Source organism: Pinus tabuliformis, chromosome J (assembly GCF_031772625.1).
Source record: "Pinus tabuliformis cultivar Carrire ecotype Pingquan chromosome J, CPIR1, whole genome shotgun sequence".
Lineage (NCBI taxonomy): Eukaryota > Viridiplantae > Streptophyta > Pinopsida > Pinales > Pinaceae > Pinus > Pinus tabuliformis.
The window spans coordinates 1280146571-1280169546 of NC_142295.1; positions in this window are offsets into that span (position 1 = coordinate 1280146571).

A 22976-nucleotide genomic window follows, 5' to 3' on the forward strand; every position below is an offset into this window, starting at 1 on the left:
TGTGATTTCATTTAAGCGTAAATTTTTGCAACGTGTTTCTCAATTATTCTATTTCTCTTTTAGGTGGGATTCTAATGTTATTTGTTGATTAAGATTATTAAAAGAGACGAGTGATATGAAAATGACAGGTGGTTACTCACCCGGGCAACTTCAACGGCGGAAATGTCTGTTTGGCCTCCTTCGTACAAAAACTTGACAGCAAGAAAATTCGGGTACGCACTGCTTCCGTCTACCTTGATATATAACAAATTTTCAAGAAATTCGCAGAAAAAACCATTAAATTTTTAGGTGCAAACAATATTATTCTTACACTCTAATAGATGACAACTTTTCGAATAAGTCATGGAATAAAATCAATAATTTTCAGGAGCAAAGGATTCATAAACGATATCGTTATTGTGTTGTAATATATAAAAAAATTTCAAGAAATTCATAGAGCGAAATCATCAATTTTAAGCTGCAAAGATCAGCAAATATGATGGCTCCTCTGCTGCGATACATCATAGCACCCGGCTTCTCTCACTGTCAAGCCAGCAATTTCTTCTGAAAATACTCTTACCAGTTCTGATTCAAGCATCTGCTCTTCTTCTGTTACTTGTGACATCTTCCCACAAGATAATGTATTTATTTCCACAGCTGAAAAATAAGATAAAACAATGAATTATATTACTGAAGTTACTGAAGTAGCAACAATAAATTTGCATTAATGCTGGATAATATTTGCATACCTGCTTTGTGCTTGGACTCCAGTCTTGACAACAATAAAATCAAATACGGCGCAGCCATGTCAACCAAACTATTTCAATAAATAAAAGCAAGACAAAACTAACTTCTAAGAACAGCTTATTCCATGCCCTAATTTCTGGCTGCTGGAATACTATCAAGTGGCGTGGCCATGTCAGCCAAACTATTTCAATAAATAAAAGAAAGACAAAACTGACTTCTAAGAACAGCTTATTCCATGCCCTAATTTCTGGCTGCTGGAATACTGTCAAGTGGCCGTGATTTAGAGTTACAAATTCATATAACAGTTCACTACTTTTCAATATATGATAGGAAGCTAGACTTATGAACAAGGTTTGTTGTTCAGGATGCTAGATTCTTATATTCTACGAGAAGAAAAACATGAAATTGTGTAATGACAACGCTAATCTAATTACCCTTAGATTTCAGCTAATTGAAACATAATTTAAGTTTTTTATAACAGGACAAACAATGTCATTTATCTGATATAATTGCAGGGGGAGGTTGATGTTCTGAGAGAGTCAATGAAGGGATTTCAGCTGAGCTTGCCTTTTTGAAGACGGAATGCGAACAACCAGTCGTTTGCAATAGCGAAAATTCTCTTAACCCACTGCCTGCTTGGGAGGCGAGTTCCGATTCCGGTGATTGCATCACTCAACGGCAGCAGCAGCGGCAGAACCTTCAGTTTCCCATGACAGGTCTCTCTGTACAAGTATCTTCCTGTTATGTTCTGAACCAGAAGGTGGCGAAAGAAGAAACCCAGCTACCGACATACCTTAGCAAGCCACTTCTTTCAGGCAGGCCGAAGTCAGGAAGGCAGGCCGAATCGCAATACCAAGGAAGAGCAGTGGTCAGTGCTCCTAACCCTCCTAAGACCAGGTTTCGTCAGAAATGACTCTCCCTTTGGTCTCGCCTGCTTGCGCTTAGAGGCTCGTATGCTCTGGGAGATAAGAAAGCCAGAGAGACACTCTTTATCAATCTCTCTGATCAGCGAGTCAATCCTCAATACGATGTTAAGTGGCATGGTTTACGCCCTCCATGTTATGTTATGGAGGAGGTGAGGCATGTGGCGCTCATGGGAGGGCCCACATGGTCCATGGACGTCTTTTTATCATAATATAATCTGAAGCCTAGTTTTGCCATAATTGAAAATTACCCCGGCTCAGAAGGTGTTTTGTTGAATACTCGACAATCATTGTCGCTTTGGCAGTGATAAGGAAAGAAATGAAATACTTTATAACGAGCCTCAAATGAATGATAAAAAAAATCGTGTTACATTACACTACTATCCATAATTTCATAGTTCTCACCTTATAATACCATGGTTTGTTCAAAGTATTATCATGGCTCACTGTAATGTTTTAATGAGGCATTTTTTTAATAAATGACACTAGTCTCTCATGGTTCGTGAATGTGGTTTTAATGGGTTATATTTATGTTAATGTTTGTATCAAATCTCATGCAATGAATTTTGGATCTCTGGATTGTTCTACGCTCAGGCGTGGAGATTATCCGTGATGCCACGTGTATTAGGTTAACCTAACAATCCAAGGGTTAAGGTTGATAGTTTTTTATTGATGATAAAGATAGTGCTAGGGTTTTACTGCGTTCTTAATGACCTTATTGCATTTCTATACGCCGTATTCATGAGTCTCTGGAGTCTTCTGCTGGTTTTGTCACTTTGCGGCTAGAGTTCTTTGCATATTTACCATAAAAAAACCCTTACCTTAAGTCCGTTGAATCTTTATCTGTCGAGTGAAATGGGCTTCCACTTCTACTTTTCTAACTTATTTTAAGGTCTTCTCCTTGCGATATCTGTGTTTTGAGTTTTATTTACAACTGACTGTGTCTAACAACTCCATTATCACAATTTTTACAGGTATGCAAATTATTTATTTTTATCGGAAAGTTTCTGAAGCTTTTGCCTCTAAAATTTCTTCACTGATATATTTTATGGCTTAATTCTAACTTATGGAGAAGAACATCAAGTCCCAGATTATCACTCTCAGCACTTCAGGCAATTCTCCAGTATGAGAGTAGTTCTTATGTTGACACTTTTATATTAGTACCTTCTCGAATACATAGTTATTTAGAGTCATTTGGTCTCTTTCGATTGTATGGATAAATTATTCTTTTGTTGGTAACATAATTAAAGGAATGATTATGGTTTACTGAAAAGTTGATTTTTATGTTTTGAGTTTTGTTCGGATTTAGTAGCCCGATTTTCACTTAATTCCACTAGCATGGAAAAGAGGGATTCTATCCTTTGTCTCCTTCATTATTTTCTTAGAAATCCCGTTAGGGTTTTATCTTTCCGCATTAAACAAAGTGGTTTTAGCTCATAGACAGTTTCTTTAGATACTTCAGTTCCAATTCGTGACTACTTAATAATCGTTCAAGCATTAATGAATCAATGTTGTTCAAGATCCAAATACATAACCTGCGAAGGCAATGGTAGCAAAGATAGAGGCAGATGCAGGAGAGGCATCACTGCGAAGGCAATGGTAGCAAAGACAGAGGCAGATGCAGGAGAGGCATCACCAGTTTAAGAGTTAGTTATTGCCATTATTATATGAAGTCTTTGTTTCAGTAGCGGATTCAGTTGAAACTAAGTTGAAGCATCACCCGCACTAGCAGAAGCAGTTTCAGTTATACCCGTTCAAGATCCACTTCCAGATTCAAATCCTCCAGTCAATGATTCATCAGTACTTAGTCTATATGAAACCGAGAAAGCCCACAGCAAGGGCAGGGAATCGATCTTCTAACTCCACCTCTGTAAGTCGAGGTTGCCCTGCTCAGACTTAGCTGGCCATCAGAAATAAACACATATCCGTTTATTCCCAATTCTCAGGCAGGCTCAACTTGATGCAGGGACTTGCTGCGTTGCAGCTTCCCTTGTTTTACATGTAACTCTATGCGAGAAAGAAGAAATTAATCGATTCATTCTAAAACTATTCTTGTTAAAAGAATAATCGATTGATTGGGCAATCCCACTCCATTCTAGAATTCTGACCTCATCGTTTTGATTTATTTTGGTTTGATTTCATAGTATTGGTTGGTAAAAGAAGAATAAAGGCATACTCAGATTGCAAACCTTTAAAACAATAAATTTTAATAAAAGGCCAATCATTTTTTTATTTCCATTCTGAACTTGATTATTACAGTTACTAAAGATATTACATTTATGTGTTATTATTTTATGGAAAAAAATAGAACCAACTTATTGAATAGGAGAGAGAAGCGAAATAGGTAGCATGAGCATTTAATTTCAGTCCCCATTTGACTTTCCCAATTACTATTTGTCAACCAAGATGCAATGGGTGAGATAGAAAAATTTGAAAACACTACGCATTAACAAAAACTCGAAAATATTATTGTGTTGAATGAAAGATGAAAAACGAAGGAAGTGGACTTATTGACTTGAAGTTTTTTGTTTTTGGTAGTGGCTACCTTTCTCGGTATTATTGTATTAATTTTGAAGGTTTGTGTAACATCAACCGCTTCCTTAAGTTTAACCTTGATGGTTGATGTCTTAATTTAATATTATAGTCATAATTCTAAATTAATATAATAGTGTAGAGTCATGTTAGTCTATATTCACATAGTCATATTATTAATGTTTATTTATTAACATATAACATTTAAATATAATTTGGATTAGTTTCTGTAATTATATATATATATATATATATATATATATATATATATATTTATATAGATATATATAGATATATATAATCTAATCAACTTTGTTCCTAGAGGACACCTAGTTATAATAATGTGATTAAAATGGTAAGTTAATGTTTTATATGAATGCTCAAAATATATAAGATGGATTTAGGATGATTGTTTAGGGATTTCTAAAGATATTTCAGGGTGACTAGCAGTGCATCGTAGCACTTTCTTAAATAGAAATGGGAGAGGATTTGGTAGATCCACGGTTATCTTCTCAATATTAGAAATACTCATTTACAAGCATAACAAAAGGAAAACTTACACCTATCATTATGCAAAACATGTGAGAGCGGAGTAAGAATTGGCAATGCCCTACATTGTGCTAATAAGTCTTGCATATCATACAGATATTTGAACAATTTTGAGGATGTGAAGAAATCAAGGTCAAGGAGCGTCATCACAAGGACCTCCTACAAATAACCCATTACCTTCACCAGAGTTGGCTCTCATTTTGCGTTCCATAGAATCAATTAATGAGACTTTAAGAGGGCGCCAAACAATTGAAGTTGAAGTAGAGCACCCTCCATCAGGGTTGGAAAATCTCAAGGGATTAAGAAACACTGATAGAGCACCTCCAATTTAGGAGATTACTAGGGAGATCCAAGAGATTAAGCTCCCAGATTTTGCTGGAGGTTGTGCTAGCGAACGTGCAAAAGCTTGGTTAGAAGGAATGAGAAGGTGCTTTGCACTAAGAGATTATACTTCCAATTCAAAAGCTAAAATAGCGGTATTCCAACTCAGAGATAATGCTCTGAATTGGTGGGGTAACTTAGAGCGTAAACTACACCTCACTCTAGACATAGTTACTTAGGAGTTATTTGAGGAGAGATTCAGGAAAAATTAACTACCAACATATTATAAAGTACAACAGGTAGTACAGGGAAATCGTATGGTGGAATAATATGAGATTAGATTTATGGAATTGGTCAAGTATGTCTCCTACATGGATACTGATCAGTGCCAAGCAGATCATTTTATTTATGGATTGAACCTAAGATTAGGGCAATGGTGCAGATGTGGAAACCATCCTCAGTTGCAGAAGTTGTGGAACATGCTCGTTATGTTGAAGAGCACTTAGACTTAAAGGGTGGAAACAAAAGCATTTTTCCACAACAACTAAGGTTTAAGGGGGAGTCCCCTCGTACCTTCCCTTGGGGGTGGGGGGGAGGGGGGGAGTTTGAGGCCACCGCCATATGGAAACAAGGTTGCACCCATAGCACTGATAATGGGGATTTCAATGGTTACTAATGCAGCTTCACCCATAGCTTCAAGGATTCGTGAAAATCAAGGTCATATGCAAGGATCATTAAGTAGGGGTCGAGGTCCAAAGGGAAGGAACTCTTTGCAAAGAACTCCACAACATTCTTTTCAAATCCTACCACGCATCACTTGTTGGGGATGCGGGGGACCTCATTACTAGTGTGACTGTCCTGAGTTACAAACTGGTAACAACCATAGAGAAGGAGAAGCACCAATGGGGGGAGAAAGTAGCCACCATTCGAATCTATGCAACAGTTGATAAACAACAAGTTAACACCAATCTGTTGTGGTAGAAACCTCAAGTACGATAAAAAAAGTAAAAGTTAAAATTTTGTTTGATTCAGGGGCTACAAAAAGTTTCATTTCACTAGTTACATTAGAAAAATGTGGGTTGGCAGCCTATGAGCATGATGACTTTAAGCAAGCTGAGATGGCTTATGAGATAAACAAGCAGTAAGACCTAGTGTTGACCAATGCCAGGTAAACCTTGAGGTGTGTATAACTAAGTTGAAGGTAGACATCACAACATTGGGGATGTACGATGTAATTATTGGAATGGAATGGCTGGGAGCTCATTGAGCTTGGGTAGATTGTTTCAAGAAAAAGGTGATTTGTTTAGATGATGAAGGTAGGTCAATTGAGATTTGTGGAATGAAGAGAGGAGTGTTGCTACAATTCATATCCATGATGAAGGTAAAACGTTGTCTCCGACAAGGTTGCAAACTATATGTGGTCAAGGTTGTAAGTGACCAGAAAGGACACTCCTTAGATCAACACCCAATTTTGTTAGAATAAGGATGTTTTTCCTAAGGAATTGCCTAGATTAACTCATGTAAGGGAGATTGATTTCACAATCGACCTAAAACCTAGTGCAGAACCAATATTTAAGACACCCTATAGGATGACAACTCCAGAACTATGTGGGTTGCAAATGCAATTAAAAGAGCTTTTAGACTTGGGATTTATCATACCTAGTATTTCACCTTGGGGTGCACCGTGATTTTTGTCAAGAAGAAGGATGGTTCCCTAAGGCTATGCATAGATTATATAGACTTGAATAGAGCCACAATAAATAATAGGTACTCGATACCTAGAATAGATGACCTATTTGATCAAATGAAGGGAGCAGTGGTTTTCTTAAAGATTGATCTATGATCTGGATACCACCAATTGAGGATTAAGGAAGGTGACATCTCAAAAACTACATTTCAAACTCCATTTTGGCACTACGAGTTTGTAGTTATTCCAATTGGTTTGACCAATGCACCAATAATATTCATGAGCCTCATGAATGGCGTGTTCAGGAAGTATTTGGAGTGATTTGTGCAAGTCTTTCTCGATGACATTCTTGTATATTCCAAGAATGAATAGGAGCATGAAAAGCACCTAAGGGTTGTATTGACTTAAATAAGGGAAAATCAATTGTATGGAAAATTGACAAAATGTTCCTTCTTTCAGAAGAAAGTTCATTATCCTGGGCACATAATTCTAGGAGAAGGGATTTCAGTTGACTCAGAAAAGGTAAAGGCCATAATGAATTGGCTAGTATTGAAAAATTCTCATGTGGTGCATAGTTTTATGGGGCTAGCAGGTTATCATCACAGGTTTGTGGAAGGGTTTTCGAGGATTGGAAAACCCATCACCACATAACAGTGAAAATGGGTCAGGTATAAATGGAAAAATGAATGTGACACTGCATTCACTAAACTAAAGAGGTTACTAGTCAGTGCGCTGAACCTTTGAGTATCGGACATGGCAAAAGACTTCACTGTTTGCACCGATGCTTCGAAGCAAGGATTGGGAGCAGTATTGATGCAAGAAGGTGGAGTAATAACTTACACATCTAGAAAATTGAAGAAACATGAAGAGTTGTATGCTACCCATGGCTTAGAGTTAGTAGCAGTGATGTTAGATTTGAAACTGTGGAGACACTGCCTCATTGGGAGAAGATTTGAGTTAAGAACACATCATCAAAGCCTGAAGCACCTCTTCACTCAAAGGGATTTGAATGCTAGACAAAGGTGGTGGAGCGAATTCATGAGTGAGTATGATTTGAGATCTCATACAGTAAGGGAAAGGAGAATGTGGTGGCTGATGCACTAAGTAGGAGGCCACGAACCTTCTCCCTAGTACCCATGAAGGTCAATTTAAGGGAATGTGTGTTGGAGAAACTCTTTGAAGATAGTTGGTATCTAAAGGTTATATCAGCACTCTAGAGTGGGAAGCAGATAGAGCCAAAGTTTGAGGGATATGTCCTTGAACTAGATGGACTATTAAGATTTCAAGGGAGAATGCACATACCTAAGGAAGGGGGTATAAGAAGGACCATCCTCAAATATTCACATAGAGCACTCTATTGTGCACATCTTGGAGTGAAGAAGATGTATGCGAACATTAAGAAACTCGTTTTTTGAATAGGAATGAAGCATGACGTAGTCTAGTTTGTCACCAAATGTCTTGAATGTGAACAAGTGAAGGTTGATCATCGCCATCGAGCAAGACTCCTACAACCTCATGACATCCCTATGTCTAATGGGAGGTAAATACTATGGATTTTGTTGTGGGTTTGCCACTCACTTCACAGAGGCACAATGCTATATTGGTTATAGTTGATAAATTGACCAAAAGTGCCCATTTCATCCGAGTAAGAGACACTTACGATGTTACCAACATGGAACGAGTTCTTATAAGTGAAGTTATTCGACTACATGGGTTACCCACACAGATCATTTTTGATAGAGACTCTCGATTTACATCTAGGTTTTGGACAAGTTTGTAGTCAACACTAGGGACTCAGTTAAACCTAAGCACTGCATATCATCCAGAAACAGATGTGCACACTAAAAGTAAATCAGGTTATGGAAGACAAGCTTAGAATGTACGTCATGGATAATCAGACTCAGTGGGAAAGGTACTTACCATTGGTAGAGTTTTCCTATAATAAAAATTACCACAATTCAATTGAGATGCCTCCTTATCAAGCTCTATATGGGAGGCCATGTAGGACACCATTGAGTTGGGAAACATTGAATAATAGTTGGGTCGAAATTAGTTCAAGAAATGGAGGAACAAGTAAGGAAAATTTGACAAAGGTTAAGGAAGTGCAAGATAGACATAAGAGATATGATGATTCACATAGGACTGATCAAAGTTATGAAGTAGGAGACCAAGTTTTTATTTGTATCCGACCAAACAAAACCACCATCCGGTTTGGGAAAGGGACGAAGTTGTCACCTTCGTTTATAGGACATTTTAGGATCAAGGAGAAGATTGGACTAGTTGCCTATTGTCTTGTACTGCCACCCCATTTGAATAAAACTCATGATGTTTTTCATGTATCTATTTTACGACATTATATTTCTGATGAATCTAACAAACTGGATTGGAGGGAATTACAGGTCTTGGACGTGGGAACCATAATGGTCGAATCATTACGCATATTGGACCATAGGGTTTGATAGCTCAGACGCCACATGGTGGACCAGGTTAAGGTCTAGTGGGACAAGTATAGCCCAGGATCTGCTACCTGGTAGGATGCAGAGACTTTACGTCATGACTACCCCACTTTTTGAGCATCTATGATTCACATTTTGACTTAGATAACTACCTATGCTAAGGATCTATTTGTAATTCCATGTTATTGATTTATGAACGTTATGCAATATTGATGCATTTAGTTGGACAAGTGAAACTACTTATATAAATCATCAGATGGATTAGGTATTGATGATTGAAATTTTTGATGTATGACCTAGTGTATGACTTACTTGGTTATGATTTATCTCGTTCATGACTGTTCATAGTTATTGTTGTTTCATGTGTGGCTTAAGTGGATATAATTTATCTAATGAATGACATAGTGAAATTATGATTTATCTAATGTAAGATTTATTTTCAGTATGAACAACAAAGTTGACACGTGGATAGTAGACTTAATAATATGATGTTTTATATCACATATTTATATCTATTTTTTGTGTTATATATATGCATGAATGAGAACTAACCTGCAGATTGGAAATAACTGTATGATGACCAAGATCTACTTTTCCATTGGGGAAGGTCGAGACATCCAATGAGGAATGGTATGATGTACATTGTTCTATTGCATTTGGTATCTACTTGATATGCACTCTTATGACATGTGTAAAATGTAAATGGAAAGTGACAAGACTACCTGACTAGATTATTCGATGACAAGTATCCAACCAGCACTGTAGTGTAGTCCATATTAGGGTGTTGACCCTATTTGTGAGAAGGGGTGGAGGTATTTCCCACCGTGTAACATCCAAACCTGGAATCATGGGAGGGAAGTGATGGACACACTCCCCTAGACATGTGATGACAATTGCCAGTTGCCTTCTGGGGAAGTTAGGTCGATATAGTCGACTCTTTTGCCATATTGGTTTTATCAGTGGTTAGATTGGTATAGCTGATGCCATAGTATATAGTAGCAGAGGATGGATAGGGTGGAAGTGAAAGTAGGTTAGGAAGGATAGGAGGATATATTAGTTGGAGACTCTTGATGGGAAGTGGTATCATTGTCTGACTTACTTAATTTTACTACTATGACTCTCTCTCTATTTTGTTATGCCTTATTGTCAAACTTCTTTCGAACTCCTTGTATCATTTTCACTCTAACTTCGGGACAAATTTTTCTAAAGGATGGGTGTATGTAATGCCCTACTTAATCTTATAATGCTATTTTTATTAGTGTTTAATTTACCTGAAAATATTGACTTATAATTATCAAGAAATATTGGTATATACCTACATTTGTGAAACTATAATTTTACTTTACTAATATAAATTTTATTATTGTCATTATTCAATCCCAACTTGTGTTCTCAAATTTAATTTTGGATAAGATATAGTCTCCTCCCATTTATTCCAAATTAAATATCCATAGCCCAAGGTGTCTTTTCAAATCTAGTTTTTCAATTCCCAACTTGTCTTCTCAAATTTAATTTTGGATAGGATATGGTATCTTCCCATTTATTCAAAATTAAATATCCATATCCCAAGCTGTCTTTCCAATCTACTTGGTAGAAGATATGGTCTTCTCCAATTTAATTCTAAATCAAATATCCATATTTTATTTCCAAAATGCTTCTCAAATCTACTTTGAACAAAGATATGGTAAGAAAAGTCAAGGATATTAAATGAAAGGATGAGGGGGTAGTCATGAAATTAATGATAGGTGGTTGAGGTGGATGGGAGGAAGAGTCATAAAAGGGGAAGCATGATGAGAGGAGAGGGGATCCTTGGTCTTGGTTTTGGAGGATTTTGTTTATGGAGGAATGTGGAGAAAAAGAGAAGGGAGAGAAGGGAGAGAATGGAAAGATAAATAAGATAATTCAAACTTGGATCTAGAGAGTGTTTGTTTAACTTTGACACACTACATCTCGTTGGACTTGGGCTTGGAGGGCTAGGGAACCTGTGGAGGTTCCCTAGGCTATGAAATAATTCCTAGTTGGCTGGGAGGCAAATTTAGTCGGGTAGTCGAGAGGAGCATCCCAACAGAGCCAGGAGCATCTCAACCAAGCTATTAGAATATGTGTTCTTCCATTTATTGATTACTTATGTAAATGGTTGCAATGAAAATATTACTTGTTTATTATGTTGTAAATAAATTTTAATTGTATATTATCATCAAATAAATGTTGAGTTATAAATAAGTTATTTCCTTTCTTATTGTGTTTAAATAAAATAAATTTAGTTTGTAGTTGGAGGACCCTAGGAAGGATCCTCATAATCATGATACCTAGGAGTTATTCTTTCCACATGCCTTTATCATCATTGGCTATAATAAAGAAAGATCAACTATTAACTACTACACAACCTGTAATCCGAGAATAAAATTAAACAAAAAGTAACACTATTTCTCAAAGTTCACTTTTAGTATATACAGAACTCGTAAAAACTTATATGTGTCTCTCTTGATTGGTTGTTTAGCACCTAAGAAGACCGAGCTTCCCAACCACGATCCTAACAATGATGTCAAGACTTTCTCCTAAGCTTCCTTGCTCCAAACAATTACAACATTCAACCACTGAGTTAATCCATTATGAACCTAAGGACTTACTAGTCCATCTCAGAATTACCCTTTTTCAATGTTTCTTGTTCGAGGGTTCCAATGGTTTGGTGTCCATCTCAAAAACACCTCAAAACTAGTAGAACTCCACCCCCTTACAGAAACTTCTGTAGTGATTCTATTCCTCAAGTTTTTCACTTCTCCGTTATCTCAATCCTCTAGCTAACTTTCAGCCATTGCTAAGATTTCCCCCACCAAAATCGAGTTTTCCTTCTTTTCCCTTTCTCTAGGAAGAGAGAAAGTGACAATTTTTTCTAATTGTTTCCAATTGTTTGGAGGCTTGGAGTCCGTTACCCTTGTTCTCTTTTAATATTTTTCAAAAACACCTTTTTTTTTTATTTCTAATCAACAAAGTTTATTAATAAGTTCCACTAGGCTCTTCCACCGAGCCACAAATTCCAACCAACATAGAAAATCAAAAGTACTAAAATAACACAAATAAAAGTAACTATAGTAACTTATGAATCTTGGGGTGTTACATCCCTCCCCCCCCCCCCCCCCCCCCTTGTTCACAACATTTTCCTTGGTGTTTAATCCATCCCTTTGGAACAAATCAATTTAAGCATGAAGTCTTTATCCTCCCAAGTGGCCTCCTTTGGGCTAAAGTGCTTCCATTACACCTTAACCTAGGTGATAGCTCACATTCATAACATTATTTCTCTTTGCTTGAGAATACGTAGAGGCTCTACCAGAAATTCATCGTTTGACTTGACCTGTATCACAATTTCAATCTAACATCAGTCTATGACAATCATATATATATGCTGAAATAAGAAATTATCTTTCTTAATTACCTACACCTCTTGCGAGTTAATCACATGTCTAGGATCATACACATATTTTTTTAATAAGGATACGTGGAACACCTTATGAACCCGAATGTGACTAGGTAATGTCAACTCATTGGCTACTAGCCCAATTATTTCAAGGATTTGGAAAGGCCCATAATATCTAGGTGCTAATTTGATGCAACTACCCCACCGTAAAGTACTTACTTTTGGTTTGACTCTGATGTAAACATGATATCCTACTTGGAATTCTTTATAGGTATTTTTCTATCCGCATATTTCTTTTACCTATCAAAAGTATGCAACATGGGTACTCCTTGGATGAGGAATTGAATTTTTCATCCAATGAGTACTCCTGCTTGAAATTTAAGTAACAACTTAGGGAGATAAGTTGAAAATACGAGTTGAAAAAATAGTTTTATTATTTTATTATTTTTTAATATTTTTATTTTTTTTACACCAAAAATGGTGAATCATCTCCCATGGTTGACATCGTCATCTTGAATCCTACTGGTTCTTATAAAGTTTATTTTGGTTGTATATTTTTCTTAGGAGGCCCATTTTCCTCAAAATTCACCTAATGGAAATTCAACATCTTTGAAGTTAGGTTTAACTAGTATAAAATGGGTTTTTTGCTCAACTTGTCCACCACAGGTAAGATGGATTCATTTTGTTTCTTTTTTTTGGGTAAACTTGTAACGAAGTCTAGAGTGATTGTGTCCCACTTCCTTTCAATTATAAGTAGGGGATGGAGTAATCTAGCAGGATGTTGGTGCTCCACCTTCACCTGCTGGCATTCTAGGCAACTTCCCAGATGTTTTGTAATGCCTTTTCTCATTCCTGGCCAAAATTATTCTTGTTTAATTGCAGAAAACAATTTTTGATAGCCCGGGTGGGAAACATATGAGCTTTTATGAAATTCATTGAGCATAAATTGCTTGATGGAGCTTTGGTTAGGAACATATATCCTATCCTTGAAGGTTAACATGTCATCATTATTTATTCCATAATTAGACTGTTGATTAGATTTTTGTGCTTGACTTGCTTGTTGCCATAGGAATTTATATTTAGGGTCTTTATGGGCAGGTTCTTTAACTTTTGCAATGAAATTAGTTTGTATTTGACTGTAAGAAATCTCATACATACAATGTGTCTTTCTTCTTAATGCATCAGCCACCTAATTTTTTTTACCTTAAGGTGTCTTATTTCGAAATTGAATTCGCTTAGAAAAGCAGTCCACCTAACTTGGCGAGCATTCAAATTAGGCTGATAAAAAAACTCATTAAGCTATTGTGATAAGTCATTAAAATGAATTTCTTTGGTGAACTACTGTAGTCAGTTCGAAATCATAGGTAGAGTATCACTGCTCATGCTCCTTCAACTTACGAGATTCGTAAGCTATCATCTTTCCTTCCTGCATCAACACTCCTCCAACTCCCTCTTGACAAGCATCAATGCACAATGTACTCTTTTTTCGAATCTGCTACCTTCAACATAGGAGTTGTGGTCAATGCATGTTTCAGTTGCTCAAAGCTTTGCTGGAATTTGGTTGTCCATTTAAAAACTTTTCCCTTTTTTTGAAGTGAAGTTATAGGATATGCAATCCTAGAGAACCCCTCTATAAAATGATGGTAATATCCTGCCAACCCCATAAAAGACCAAATATCTGCAATGTTTTTAGGAACATACCACTCCATGATGGTTTTAATCTTTTTAGGATCTATCACTATACCTTCTGATGAGATAATGTGTTGTAAATATTGAATCTGAACTTTGTAGAAATCACATTTGTTGTATTTGGCATAAATTTGATTGTCACACAATGTTTGCAGTTCTATCCTCAAATGTTCCTTATGTTCCTCCATGTTCCTTGAGTAGATTAGAATATCATCAACGAAAATCAAGATAAACTTATCTAAATACGTGTGAAATATACCATTCATAAGACTCATGAAAGTGGTAGGGGTGTTGGTAAGCCCGAAGGGAAATACCACAAACTCGTAATGACCATAGCAAGTTTGAAATGATGTTTTGCAAGTGTCTTTATCTTTAATACAAATATGATGATACCCTGAGTTTAAATCTATTTTTAAGAAAACACTAGCTCCTCTGGCTAGATCAAATAGATCGTTAATACGGGGAAGGGGGTATTTATTCTTAATGGTAAGCTTATTTAATTCTCTATAATCAATACATAGTTGTAGCGTACCATCATTTTTCCTCACAAATAGTACAGGAGCTCCCCGCGGTGACACACTTGGTTAAATATAACCTTTATCTAGGAGCTCTTGCAACTACATTTTGAGTTCCATTAATTCAGGTATACTCATACGATAAGGGGTTCTAGAGACATGAGATGATCCTGGAACTAATTCAATGGTGAAATCGATGTCTCATTTAGGTGGCAACCCAAGTATTTCCTATGGAAAAACATCAGTAAATTCTTGTATAATTGGCATATTTTCTAAGGAAAGAGTCTTATTTTTAGAGTTATAATAACCCACTTGCACAACATAGATTTGACAACCATTCCAAATACATTTTTCTAACTGGTTGGCTGTGTTTGGTCACAATTTAAAATATCTTTTAATCCCTTGAATTTCTTGCCTAATTGCCCCTTCATCAAGGAAATTAATAGTTTTCTCTTTACAATCCACTAGAGATCAATGTTTCTCTAACCAATCCATTCCAATCAACATCAAATGAGCCTAGGGGTAATATATTCAAATCCACTTCATTTTTTTGTTCTCCTATTTTAATAGAACAATTTTCAATCTTAGCATTCACTCTGAGCTTAGCTCTTGTAACTAATTTCACCAACCAGGGATTTCTAAATTTAACCATTTGTAAATGACATTTTTGCACTATTTCTGGACTGATGTAACTCAGAATTGCACCCAGATCTACCAAAATAGAAAAAGAGTGGCTAGATATATTAACTTCTATTTCTACCACAATGGGTTGATATTCTGCTTGATTATCTAGCCACCTCTCCCACTATAGATGCTTCTTGCACATTAGCAACCTGCTCCATTTGAGTATGATGAGGGCAATTTTTATAGTAACAAGGCTCTCCAAATCCCCAACATGGAAGAGGAGGTTTCTTTTGCTGGATGTTTTCTAGTTTTCTTACCACTTTTATCTGCCTATTATCAATTTCTAATCCAAGTTTCTGCGGATTTATTCCAGAAAACTTGGTCTGTTGTTTTTGGTGCACATTCCTTCCACCAAAAATTTCCACATTTCTACTGTTCAGAAAGCCTTTATGTCCCTTTTTGAAGGGCCCTTTCCGATTGCCTTCTCCTTTCTGTTTCATTTGTTGATAACATATTCTAGCTTTCTGAATCGCTTCATCCACTATTTTTGGATTATCAAACTCTAACTTTTACCTCATAAAGGCAGGTAGATTGCTGGTAAAATGTTACACCTTAACCTTCTCTCCCTCAATCTATGGAATGTATCTCAACAAGGAGGTGAACCTTGTTACGAACTCATCCATTGTTAACTGACCCAACCTCAAGTCATGAAACTCCATTGCCTTTTTATCATAGAATCATTGCCATATAGTTATCTTTGAAATGATTTTGGAAGTTCGTAAAAGTTACTTCATGTTCCTCAATTTTCTGTACAGTTTTCATTTCTTCCCACCACAGGGTGGCTTTACCCTATAGTTGGTATATTTCCAATCTGACTTTAAGGTTTTCACCATACTCATAGATTTGAAAGTACTTGTTCATATTATTTAGCCAGGCTTCAACTGCTTCCTTAACCTCACCATCAATGCTAGGGGGTTTTATCATTTTGAAGTACGCTTGTAGTTTGGTTTTTTGCCTTTTAATTCCTTTGTCCCTCGAAAAATTGTCAGATCTTCCTTTACCTTCATTTCTTCCTACTTTAGATTTTGCATGATCTTCCTTCTGTTGAAACACATCAGTCTTGTTCCAATCGCGAGAACTTGTGTTTGGCTCCTGCTGATTTTTCTTATCAGATAAGCTCTTCAAAATTATTTCCTGTTCCTGCCTTAATTTTTCATTATTAGCCCTAAAATTAATCATTTCAGTTTGCAACTGCTGAACTATTTCCAGCAGTGTGACATTACCTTAGCAGGACTCTTCCCCTAACTATACCCACATTTGCGGATTGGCTTCGACATATGATGCCTCTAGCCGGGTTGGTGGTCCAACTCCTCTCCGCATCTTATTTCAATTCTACCTCTTTGTGTACATTAACACAATAATGGTTTTCTTAGTTTCCCATGTTGGCCAGAGTGTAGCAACCTTACGCTCTGATACCACATGTCACATGTCTCATCCATAACACTTGTTCAATATATATATATATATATATAGAGAGAGAGAGAGAGACAGAAAAAATAATTAAATACTTACCATAAAAAATTATATGGTGTCGATGTATGATTAGGGAGTAAAGAATTTACACATTAATCATTTATGAACGTTATTATTGAAAGGAGGTGAATACACCTCTCACACTATGTACAACTAGGATTTACATATGGTTAAATTAATTCATACTACACACGTGTTAGTTTTGCATTAATTATCGAATTCCTCCATCAGCTATAGTCTAATCTATAGTACATAGCTTTAATGATTATCATATCAAACAAATTTTTTCCATCCATATTACAATGTTCTTGGGCGAGTTATGAGGTTGAATGATATCATGCAAACCCTTCTCCCATGTGTTCAAAGCATCATGTAACAGTGGAAATGTAGAAATTTGTTTTCGTAACTAACGAGTTGCTCCCGTTCTATGCCCAGTTCCCCATTCTATCGTCGGTTGCTAGGGTTTGGGCTCTGTTCTCCACCCTTCCGGTCCTGTGGTTTCAATTCATCCTCACAGTCTCTCTCCAGGTAAGGTTTGCAGTTATTCTGCCATGTTATTCTAGACTTATAATGTGAATTTTCTCTCCCATGGCTTGCACTCTGATTCTGTTGAATATATTTGTTCATATATGTTGATTGAATTAGGTTTCCCATCGATCGACGAGGGGGAAATTTTTTTGGTCACGCTCAGTTCAACTATGTCAATAGAATTTTCCTTACAATTCTCTAGAAGCTCAATTAGCATATTTTTAACTCGAAGTCCTTAACATTACTTTGTCAAATAGGTTCATTCTGAAATAGGTAATTTATATTGTTATTTGTTGTTTGACTCCAACTCTATTTTTATTTCAAAATATTTTCATCACTGCTAGGAACTAGATAATTTCTCCATCCCTTGGTTACAAGTGAGTTCTTCAGTTCCAGGTACTGGATTGGGAATCTCAACCTTAGATCGGCCATAGATTGCAATTTCTCACTAGGGTTTCTTCGTTTTTGATTCCAGGTTTTTTTCTCGAACCTCATCCTTTAGCGAGAGTTACTTCAAAACCATCACTCTTCTCCCTGATTATCAATATAGTTTATGGGGAAGGACTAGTTAAGTCTAGCCGTGGAGACAGGACATACTAGGCCTCGACCTAATGGGGTTAGATAAAAACTTCTTTTTCTTTTTTTGTAATATGGTCATACTATCTTAATTATCAGGCACTATCATGGGGTTGATTGTAGTTTCTTTTGAAACAAGTCTAAACAAAATGCAACCAGACATTTGTTTAAGTTATGCAAAGCTGTTATCAATTCTCCTTCTAATTTTATGTATGCAACTATAATTTAAAACAAGGCCTTTTACCTTGGACGTGATTCATGAAGTTTTTTTATTCTCATATTTTTCTGTTTTTTCTCCACATGCATGGTGCATGCAAATGTATTTAATTTGTTTTCTGTATACAATCATTACCTGCAAGTACATGTATATTATTTTGTTTCATATATATTTAATCATTACTAGGTCTAGAGCTCTATTTGGCCCTTTGTATATATGCCAATGAAGATGACACAGTGTTTTTAATTACTACATGCATTCTTTTTTACTTTTCCCTTTCCTCGGTGGCTAAAAATTATTGATGCCCGACTGAGAAAATGTCCTGGGTATCTCGGGACTAGTATCTCGACCCTTAGGGTATTTAGTTAGGTTACTTAGAATCTAGACTACGTAGGTGGAGCTTTGGATCATCACCTCCTGCTAACCAGGTTCCCCTTGAATCTTTGTTATGAATCTTCTGTGAAGGTTAAGAAGTATATTGGTTTTCTTTTTTGTCTTTATAATTTTTTTTTAAATAATTACTTTATTACTGGACATTTTTACTCAACAGAACCACGCTACATACATCACATAGTAATTATTCCATGCACAGGATCATGATACACAAGAATTATTCTTTCCACACGCCTTTATCAACATTGGCTATAATAAAGAAAGACCTACTATTAACTGCTACACAACCTGTAATCCAAGAATAAAATTAAACCAAAAGAAACACTATTGCACAAAGTTCATTATTAATATATACAAAACTTGTAAGAAACTTATCTGTGTCTATCTTGACTGGTTGTTTAGCACCTAAGAAGACCAAGCCATCCAACCACGTTTCTGGCAATGACGTCCAGACTCTCCCTCGAGCTTCCTTGCTCCAGACAGCTACAATATTCAACTACTAAGTTAATCCATTTTGAACCTCAAGACTTACTAGTCTAGCTTAGAATTACCATTTGTCAAGGTTTCTTGTTCGAGGGTTCCACTGACTTAGTGTCTAGGTCAAAAACACCTTAAACATAGCAGAACTATGTCCCCTTATTAAAACTTCTACAAGGATTCTATTCCTCAAGGTTTTCACTTCTCCGTTCTCTCAATCCTCTAGCTAACTTTTAGTCATCCCCCAGATTTCCCCCACTAAGATCGGCTTTTCCTTCTTTTCCCTTTCTCTAGGAAGAGAGAAAGTAATAATTGTTTACCATTGTTTGGAGGTTTGGAGTTCGTTACCTTTGGTCTCTTTTAATATTTTTCAAACACACTTTCTATATTTCTAATCAACAAAGTTTATTAAAAAGTTCCACTAGGGTCTTCCACCAAGCCACAGGTTCAAAACAACATACAAAAATCAAAAGTACTAAGATAATTAAAATAAAAGTAATCATAGTAACTTATGTATCATGGGGTGTTACATATGAAGACTGACACTAGTTACATTATTCAACACCATTGATATAATTCTTCGACTTCTGCTACCTTTTTGGTTTGTGGTATTCCTTAAACCACCACTAATAGAATACTTCAAATTTTTCTACCCCATTTAATTTGTGGTCTTCGTTAGACCACTAGATTTAGTGTTCACATCTAGCCATTGGTTTTAATTTACCTTCATATTTTTTCTCTCTTCTTGGACGCACATACGCCCTTCAGATTGGTGAATGTTGGAAACATAATCCTTAGGGGATTATGTAAATTGTAATATTCACTTATGTGTAAATAAAAATGGCACAAGTGAACATGAAGAGTTATGAGAAGTCCAAGAAACCTCCTGGAATATGAAACCAAGTGACATAATCTTTTGCTTTTATGTGTATCGTATGAATAATATTTGAATGTCATGTTTATATAAACTTTCAAAAGGGCCAGATGCAAACATGAAAATGGAACCATCCATGAAGGATAAGTCAATGAGAAAAGACAAAAAGTGACCCCTTCTGAAATGTGATGATAAAGGGAGGGAGATGGTTACATGATAATTTCAATGTATTCATTGTTATTATAGTGAATATATAATAATTTGATTTCAATTTTATCATTATTTTTAAAATTTTGTGTACATCATCATGAAAATTTCTTAAAATGGAGAAAGAATTTAAATTAATTTTTAAAAAATTCATATAATCAATTCAACTTTGAAATTTCCTTGGGTCTAGCTCAAATGGTGGAAAGGATATTTTTTTATGATTTCTATCAAATTCATATATTATTTATGACATGACTATCTCATAAATTAAAAATTAAAATATTAATAATTAAGAACATTAAAAGAAAAAGAATTATTGGAATTGTAAATATGAATTATTGAGATAAAAGATAAATTATTAAAAACTCTATCCAAATTCAAATATTATTTATATCTTTATATCTTAAAAATTAAAATATTAAAAATTAAAAATATTAAAAAAATAATTAAAATTACAAATATCAATATTTGAGATGCCAAATTTCAAAATTCAAATAGGAGGGATGCGTTAATGAACTGATGCATGGCCATCCCATCTGCATAATATGTTAATGACTCTGGCAGTGTAGGCGAGTCCCTACGGAATACGCATACAGACGTGAAGTGATAACGAGTTTTCCGACTTTGGCAGGGGAAATGATCTCCGTGTTTAGGTAAACGGACGGCTAACGGAGAAAAGGAGGGCGCCGGCTGGCCACGTAATGATGTTTGCCGACACACAATTTCGCCGGACATTGACACTGTTTTTGCTGAATCTTTTTAAAGTCCAGATCTTACACAGTATATTTTCGAGTGAGGATTGAATATTGAGCTTTCCGTTTATATGGTCATGGTATTTTATGACTTTTCAGGATACTCATTCACCTCTAACCCTGCCGACTCAAATGTCGTGGAATTGTTTTAAATCTTGTGGTCTGGAATGAGGGATGAAAATTTAGAAATGGTTTAGGCCTGGTTATAATGTATTTTCGCATGACCAAAAGATCTCACATTTACATTCGTGGATTTAATGAACCTAAAAAAAATGGTGATTGTTTGCATATTATTATCATAGCGTTGTAATCACCTCTCGACATTGTAAAAGTGCAGATAAATTAGTGATAGATGGTTATATACAGATTATAGGTATTTTTTATTAAAAATATTAATTAAGTTTTCGATAGAAATCATATGAGAGAATTTTTTGGTCAATGCGTTTATAACCAACAAGTGTGGTTCATTATGTTTTTGATAATAAATTTAAAATAAGTCTACCAAAAAATTCTCTCATATAATTTCTACCAAAAGACTTTGTTTAATTCATTATGGATCATAGAAACTTGAATAAAGAAAATATTAATAGTAATTAATAATATTATTATTGATAATTACCATTATTATTATTATTATTATTATTATTAACTAATAATAATTATATTCAAAATAATTAATATTATTAATAATAAATTCATTTATATATCAATAAAAATTAACCATATTTATTAATAATAATATTAATAATAAATATTAATATTATTAAAAGTTCTTATAGGAAAGAGGGTGGAAAATTAGTTGTTGGATTTTTTTAATCTTTTTTCCTAGATTTATTCTTTTTTCATTTATTCTTTTTTCTTTTGTTATCTCTCCTACTTTTTTTTTATTTTAATTTTTTTATTCTCTTATTTAGTTTGGCTTATTTGTATTTTCATTCACTTCTCTTTACTAAAGTTGGATTATTTAATTAAAATAATGTTCAGTTTTATTTATTGATTTTACCTTAATTAAAATTTTGTGATTTATTTTATTTTATCTATTTGTTTATCTTTATTTTTATTTATTTATTTTATTTTTATTTTTAGAAAATTATTCCCTTAATTATAATAATGGTTAACTTTTTTTCCATCATATTTCTATTGGATTTTACTTCTAATAACAATAAATATAGAAAATAATAATATTTTATTAATTAAATATTTAAGAAGTTAGAGGATATTTATTAATTAAATATTTAAGAAGTTAGAGGATATTTATTAATTAAATATTTAAGAAGTTAGATGATGTTCTTTCTTTATTTGACAATATTAAAAATTTCTTATTAAATATTATTTTTAGCAATAATTTATTAAACTCAATAACCTAATCTAAATTCTCTAAAGTTCATTTTAATTATTTTATTCATTTATCTCTACCATTCATGTTCGAACGATTGTGCATCTCTACACTATATATCAGCCTGCATGATGAGTCATTTATCATGGTTTTTATGATGAACCATACTTAGTGGTTCAGAAGGCGTTGGCCCATTAATCTAAAATGTGATTTACTAGAATAATTATAGTAAGAAACATTATGAATCACAAAAATTTACATTCTCAAATAACATTAATAATAATTAATTCATTTATATAATAATAATTAATTAAAAATTAAATAACAATTTATTATCTCATTTATATATAATAGTTAATTACTTGATAATTAATAATAATTAATTTATTAACTCATTAATATTTAATAATTAATTAATTGAATTATATTTAATAATATATTGATCATTACAATTATTTATTAAAAAATATAGACATTGTTTTTTCCAAATATTATGAACCCTAAAATAAACATGGTTGACCATTGTTGATTTTCATATTCAGACAATCTTTGTCACAATTTGATGTTGGACTATGGTTGACTATCATTATAAAACCAAATGATTTATATTAAACCCAAGAGAATGATATTATAAACCCAAATGAAT